The sequence below is a fragment of the Capsella rubella genome, unplaced genomic scaffold (genome assembly GCF_000375325.1).
Source record: "Capsella rubella cultivar Monte Gargano unplaced genomic scaffold, Caprub1_0 scaffold_4, whole genome shotgun sequence".
Classification (NCBI taxonomy): domain Eukaryota; kingdom Viridiplantae; phylum Streptophyta; class Magnoliopsida; order Brassicales; family Brassicaceae; genus Capsella; species Capsella rubella.
The window spans coordinates 6,926,859-6,933,899 of NW_006238920.1; the positions used below are offsets into that span (position 1 = coordinate 6,926,859).

The following is a 7,041-nucleotide window of genomic DNA, read 5'->3' on the forward strand; positions in this document are numbered from 1 at the left end:
TTTGTCTCTCCTTTTTTTAAGTTACATTCTCACTAAACTTTGATTTTTTCCATCCCAAATGTGATGTGAACGGCTGCTAAGTAGCCAACGTAGAGTCAGAAAAGGAAGAAAAGAAGATCCAATAACTTCTTACACGATCCAATCACTTTCTATCTCATTCGCAACTTGTGGTCACAAACAAAATATAAATATATTTCAAGTTGGCTCTTTGTATACTTTAGCTTAAAAATATCTAAATTTTTTTTTATTAGATTGGTCAATTTCGATCAACTAGTAAGATACAGATGGCCACTTTTTGTTTACTCGTGGACAATTTAGTTTTATACGTCAAGACTTTTGTTATAGAGAGAGTCATAGAGAAGACTGATTCGGTGGATATGTTTATTAATGAAAAGTAAACCTATACTGATTATGACAAATATATAATTAGACAAAACGAAAAGAATGAGTGATTGTTTTTTTTTTCTTTTATTGTCTAAAACGTGTATGAGCCGAAATATTAGGTTTAAACGGGAAAGTAACTAAAGTTAAACATTAGGTTAGACGATATAATTTGAAGAAAAATAAAAAGTTAGATAATAGTGTTCAGTGTAAATGAATCGGAATACCATATAATTCTTAAAAGATTTGAAATCGGATTTGAAACTGCGAATTTGGGGCTATCAAATTTCGTATCCCCAATTTTTGTTTAGATACGTTAAATTCCGGATATCCATTCAAAAATTGAAAATATTCATAGAAGTTTATACTAATTTCCGTAAAAGAACAAAATAATTTAAATTCAAAATTATACTAAAGTCTAATACTATCAAAAAAAAGAAAAATTAGAATATTAATATTAATATTTAATTTAAATCTACTCTAGTATAAATTTTGTTAAGATATGCAAACACAATATGAAAAATCACTACTTTTATACAAAAAATAATAGTGGGACAGAAACATTTTCTTATAATTAGCGAATGCGAATATATAATTTTTTTTTTGTTTTTTTTTGTCATCTAAATCCGAATATATAATTTAAAATCAAAATTGTAGAACCATTTACATACAGCTTCAGTAGTACACGTTAAAGCATGACATATATTAACGTGTTCCAATGTTTGGTATCTACTGATCAATAATATCATCCCTAATCACAATTGTGTGATTTATTATCTATCATGTTTTGTCTTTGACAATTCAATCCTACAACTTGGTGGCTTATAATTAGTCGTTGGAACAAGACCCAAGGGTTGATGAAAGAGCAGATTTAAGATTAGGAATAAACCTTAACCCACACCAAGATGTGCAACTTATTGCACCAACCGTAGAATATTCAAAACTATAAATGGTTACCTATTTACGTCTACTATTTTTTAGAAGAAAACACAAATTTTACTTTTACTATTTCTCATTCTTTTCATTGCTATCTAATAATATTTGCTTGCAAAATTATACACATACAGTTTCAAATTAAAAACATAAAATTAGATGGTTTTCTTGAATATTTTTAGGTAAACTTTCATCTTTCATATACTAAAAAATCGTATTGATGAGAAATAATTTATTAAAATTGATCATATAATGATTTTCCTGGATTATTTTAAATACTCCATCGTGGTCACAGAGGACTCACACCGTACACATGTATGAAAGTTCAAACGTGTTATTTTGTCTCCTTCAAATAATTGCCAAAATCAACATCTCAATTTAATGATCTGCTCTCACAATACTTATCATCTTAAACCTTAATATAACCAACGAATATTCAAACAGTAGACTTATATATATGTCCATTGAATTTTGAAGAGACTAGATATGTCAAAAATTTGGTGTGTATAAAACTGTGTGACTCTTCTACTCAAAATTTTCTACTAATCAAAACTACTGCTTTCTTTTCAAAAATATCAGTTTTAGATTGTTAAAACAGAGATCGGAAATCACAAAATATGTGATCTGAAGTCAGAAAGAGTCTGACAATAAACATGTTATTCACTGCTTCTATCGGGTCCTTTGCTGTCTCATGAGTCAGTCAATGGGCTTATGGCTCCTTCCAATTGTATTTCATGCATTTCCGTTTTTCTAGTTTTCACTATCATAATTATTCCAAATTAAACATATATATATATGTCCACTATATAGTAGAGTCTAATCCAATTGTACATTCTCTTGTTTATTCATCTTAATAAACTGGATTTAACCAATATTATAATACAACCTTTGTCTATAAAGAGCTTTCAATTAATAACATGAATACCCTTTTTATCAGTTTGAAGTTTATTTATATGTTTAGAATGTTTTTTTGCAAGAAAATGTTTTTTTTACAAGGTACTAATACTCAATAGGGGATTTACAAATACAAAAATAAACAAGATGGACGATAAATACTCTCAGAAGAAACGAATAAATGATATACAGTATATAGTTTAAAGCCTTTTTCTATTCATTAATAAAAGATGCAATATAAAAATTAAAATATAAACATATGAAACAAGTTTTATTAATATTATCATTATGGGACCAAAAACAAAAAAAAATCACGGACTCGTATATGGTGATATAAACTCGAGCAACACTGGTTTGAGTAAAATAATTGCTCTCAACCAAATTCAAGATTTAACCGGGTAAACCACCTTAAACCGGTGTTGGTCAAGGGTTAATTTAAACCGGTTTTGATATTATGCGAATCACAATTATGAAAGCGTACAGGCTGGAATATGAAACGGATCATTTTTATTTCGAGAGGGATTTCCATCTTTTCAAAATTTGAATCCTTTCATATAACAGTAGCAAGCGGCCATGTGGAGAAGAGGAGTCGTAAATAAATCTCTCTTACATTTCTCTCAAACCCTAAAATTTTCATTTTCACACCGTATAGAAGTTTGAATACCGATGCCTTTTTTTTTCCGGCGATCAAAACATTAGAAGGCGTTCGCCAAGGTTATCGATTCTAAGGTTAGTGTTATACCAGAGATCGTACTCCTGAACTTAGGGTTCCGATCATTTTTGTTTTCTTTGTTATTTGATTCGATTATCAAAAAATTTGGGGTTTGTCGATTGATCAGATTACGAATTGTGTTTCTTTGTTACTTGATTCGACTATCAATCATTTCGGGTTTTATCGATTGATCAGATTACGAATTGTGTTTCTATGTTATTTGATTCGATTATCAATCATTTAGGGTTTTATCGATTGATTTGCTTACGAATTGTGTTTCTATGTTATTTGATTCGATTATCAATCATTTAGGGTTTTATCGATTGATTTGCTTACGAATTGTGTTTCTTTGTTACTTGATTCGATCTTCAAACATTTAGGGTTCCATCAATTGATGAGATTACGAATTGTGTTTCTATGTTACTTGATTCGGTTACTTGATTCGATTATTAGACATTTAGGGTTTCGTCGGTTGATTTGTTTATGAATTGTGTTTATATTGTACTCGATTCGATTATTGTTTTTGTTATTTGATTTATCCCCAATCGTTATATTAATCTTCCTACTTTTATAAGCCAAGATATCGATCAATTTTGTTCTTTCATCGATACCAATTGAATGATAGTTCTGTGATTTGTTTGGTTTGGTTTTTGACAGGAAGATAAAGGGTATGTTGATTCGTGATCTTCACCATCAACACGGTAGTGGCTATGTTTTCGCGCTCCTCTGTTTTCAGGTTAGATTTGTTTCTGCATCACTCTGTTTCTGATTTGATTCTTTCTATTGTTCTTATGGTTTACTTTTGTCTTATGTTACGTACAGATCGTTTCAAGTCTTCGTAGCTTGAAGAAAACTCAAAGAGACATGTGTCCAACGTAGACACAATCATTTTGGTTTTGAGTGTTAGTTTGCTCCCCCATTTCAATATTGTATTTTCAGGATTATCTCTCTAGTTTTCTTAATTTCTTGTGTTTATTGGAATTTTTGGTTAGTTGATAACAAAGCTTCAAAAATTTAATACAGGCTGGCGTGGAGAATATGCACATAGTTCACCATTATTTGATGAAGAATAAAAAGTGGTGAGTTTTCCTGCAAATTATATCATTGTTGAACTATGTGTGTTTTTTTCTTTTCCTTTGTGCTAAATAATTGTTTAAGTACATTAGTGTGTTCTGGTTCGTCATAGTTACCAGTTTCAGAATCACAAACTAACCTTGAAGTACTACTAATCAAAGAAGCGGCTCTTAGGTATGTTAGTTGTTTCCATGTGTTGTCTTTAATCATTTTTCCTGCTTGGTCTTTAGATTTTGCTCTTTAGACTTTTCATGTTCTATCATGCTTCTTATGTAGCAGCGAGTTTTCCATTGAAGAATGTTGACAAATACATATGCATTTATTCATTGATTCATACATGCATACATGGATACATCCATACATGCATACATGGATACATCCATACATGCATACATGGATACATCCATACATGCATACAAGGATACATCCATACATGCATACAAGGATACATCCATACATCCATACATGCATACATGGATACATCCATACATGCATACATGCATACATGCATACATGCATACATGCATACATTCATACATCCATACATGCATACATTCATACATGCATACATGCATACATTCATACATTCATACATTCATACATTCATACATGCATACATTCATACATGCATACATTCATACATGCATACATTCATACATTCATACATGAATACATTCATACATACATACACGTATACTTTTATTCTTATTTTTCACACTTGTTGCTTCTCACTCGGGAAAGCATAACAAGGATCAACTATGTATGGAAATCCCATAGATGAAGTGTGGTAACTATTCACTTTCCTTCTATTTCATTGACTTCTCACCTCACCCTTAATATTGAATGTCGAAGTACTTTGCAACTTATCTATTAAATGTGCAAGTTTTTGCTCACTTGTCTGAGTTTTTGTATTAATTTGTAGATACTAGTTATCAAATTGCTGATATAAAGACTTGGCCTCTGCTATAAAGTGCCCTACTGCTTTCGGCGAAGCTATTGGTTCCAGATTTTTTTCCAGAGGGTATGTGCTGGTTCAGTAAGTTTTTTTTTGAATTTCATCTTCATTTGATCACAATGATATTCATGGCTTTTGTTTGTGTCTTTACAAAAACATGAAGGAGCTAGGAGCACATGAATCCCAAGTTTCTTACTGAAGGCTTGTTATGGATGGGTCCTACTATTGATGACTTTGGTTTCTCACTTTTGAAACTTAAGGTTTTGAAGATTTATTCTACTTAGATATTCCCGGCCTCTCACCTCCCTGCTTTTTTTAACTACAGCATCTAAAGAGTTTATTCGGTCATTTGACAGGATTTGATAGATTATTGTAATGATCTTGTGATGTAATCTAGTACAGCTGCCAGAAATGCTACAATCAAACTGCTGGGTGCTTTACACAAGTTGTTTTTGCTAAGGTCGCTAAGATTTTCTTTAATGCTTCTGCTTTTTCTACTTTGTGTTTGTTAGAAAAACATATTAATAAACGAGTTAAACTGTTTTATTTCTGTTTGCAGACGTCAAACCGCTGGATTACTTAAGCATACAAGTGCACTGGACGCTGAATATGAGAAAAACCCTTTTAAGGTATACTATTTGTGTGGATGGTCATAATTATCAAATTTCATGTTTCTCTTGTTGTACTTATATTATGTTCATTAGGTGACTTCGGCTTCAAAGAGAGTTTGTTAAGACCTAGAGAAGATACGAGTAGCAATACTACAAATTGAGGACCTATCTTTTTAAGGGCTTTGGAAATTCCTGATTGGAAGGTGCGTCACAAATTGGAAATCTTCTTTGTTGTCTAAACCTAACAATACGTTTTGTTGAAATTTATGATAAGCTTTAAAATTGAAACTAAGTTTTTTTTCTACTTTTGTAGATGCAATTTGGAGTTAATGTAAGCTGTAAACCAAGTTCTGGAAGAGGTTATTAAGTATCCAACCAACTGGAATTGGTATGAAGTCAGAAATGTTTCTATAATTCTTTATTATTTTAGTGTTTTTATTCCAAGGTTGGTAGACAAAATGGCTGGTGGTAATCTTAGGCATGTCTTTTTTATTTTGTTAATGCAGATTCCTTTAATTGTAATAGCCCTAACAGATGAGAAAATGACAGCAGAAGGACGTAAAGATCTTTATAGTTGGATGACAAAATAACTTGGGGGATTAAGCGACTCTGTGGATGCTATATATACATCTACTAAAACCTGCAAGCAATGATGGTGACTCATTTAAGATTCTCATCAGGTTCAAGTGATTATATATGTTTGTAATGACTTTATATATTTATACGGCTATGAATCTTTTCAGGTTCAAATCAGTAGTCAATAGATATGCGAGAAACAAGTGAATGATGAATTTCTGAGAGATTGAGAGTTAGTGGACTAGAAACGGTAAGTATCATGTAGTATTGGCTTGTTCTATTTATGGCTAGAAGCCTAGAATCTGAATGGTCCTGTACATTTGTTCTCAGATTGAGAAGAACTTCAAAAGATATTCAAGGCCTACACTAGTTCTTATGCTTTAAAAGGTAAGACCAGAGTTTGTTCAAGGTACCTGCTTGTCTGATTAACATGTTCTCTCCTCTCGGTTTCCTTTTTCTGCCCATGCTAACAATTTGTTTCCAGAACCATAGATTCTTGTAATGATTTTGTGTTGTAATCTAGTACAGCTGCCACCTGAAATGCTACAACCAAACTATTGGGTGCTTTACACAAGAGTTTTTTGCTAAGGTGGTACAATTTTCTTTAATGCTTCTACTTTGTCTACCTTGTGTTTGTTAGAAAACATATTAATAACCAAGTTTAACTGTTTTATTTCTGTTTGCAGACGTCCAAAGGATTTAGTAATCCTGCACTACTAAGTACGCTTGATGCTGAATATGAGAAAATCACCTTTTCAGGTACAATTTTGTGTGGATGGTTGTTATTTTTGGATTTCTTGTTTCTCTTGTTGTACTTATGTTCTGCTCATTAGGGGACTTCGACTTCCAAGAGAGTTGCTAAGAGCTAGAAAAGATATGAGTAGCCAGATTACCACCCCCCCCCC

At 31.8% G+C, this 7,041-nt stretch overlaps 1 long non-coding RNA gene across 6 annotated transcripts; it reads left to right on the plus strand.

Moving 5' to 3' along the window:
* The first annotated feature begins 2,788 nt into the window (after positions 1 to 2,788).
* LOC111831253 lies at positions 2,789 to 7,040 on the plus strand. Of its 6 annotated transcripts, XR_002834473.1 has the most exons (18): positions 2,789 to 2,937; positions 3,578 to 3,656; positions 3,743 to 3,822; positions 3,944 to 3,999; positions 4,087 to 4,168; positions 4,736 to 4,781; positions 4,917 to 5,015; positions 5,113 to 5,209; positions 5,306 to 5,409; positions 5,509 to 5,578; positions 5,654 to 5,763; positions 5,874 to 5,948; positions 6,067 to 6,215; positions 6,304 to 6,386; positions 6,467 to 6,523; positions 6,665 to 6,725; positions 6,823 to 6,895; positions 6,970 to 7,040. It is a non-coding gene; the product is annotated as an uncharacterized LOC111831253 (long non-coding RNA). The 6 variants fall into 6 exon arrangements; XR_002834474.1 differs by having other exon boundaries at positions 3,944 to 4,168; positions 5,874 to 5,955; XR_002834477.1 differs by having other exon boundaries at positions 3,944 to 4,168; positions 6,467 to 6,545.
* Position 7,041: the final 1 nt, after the last annotated feature.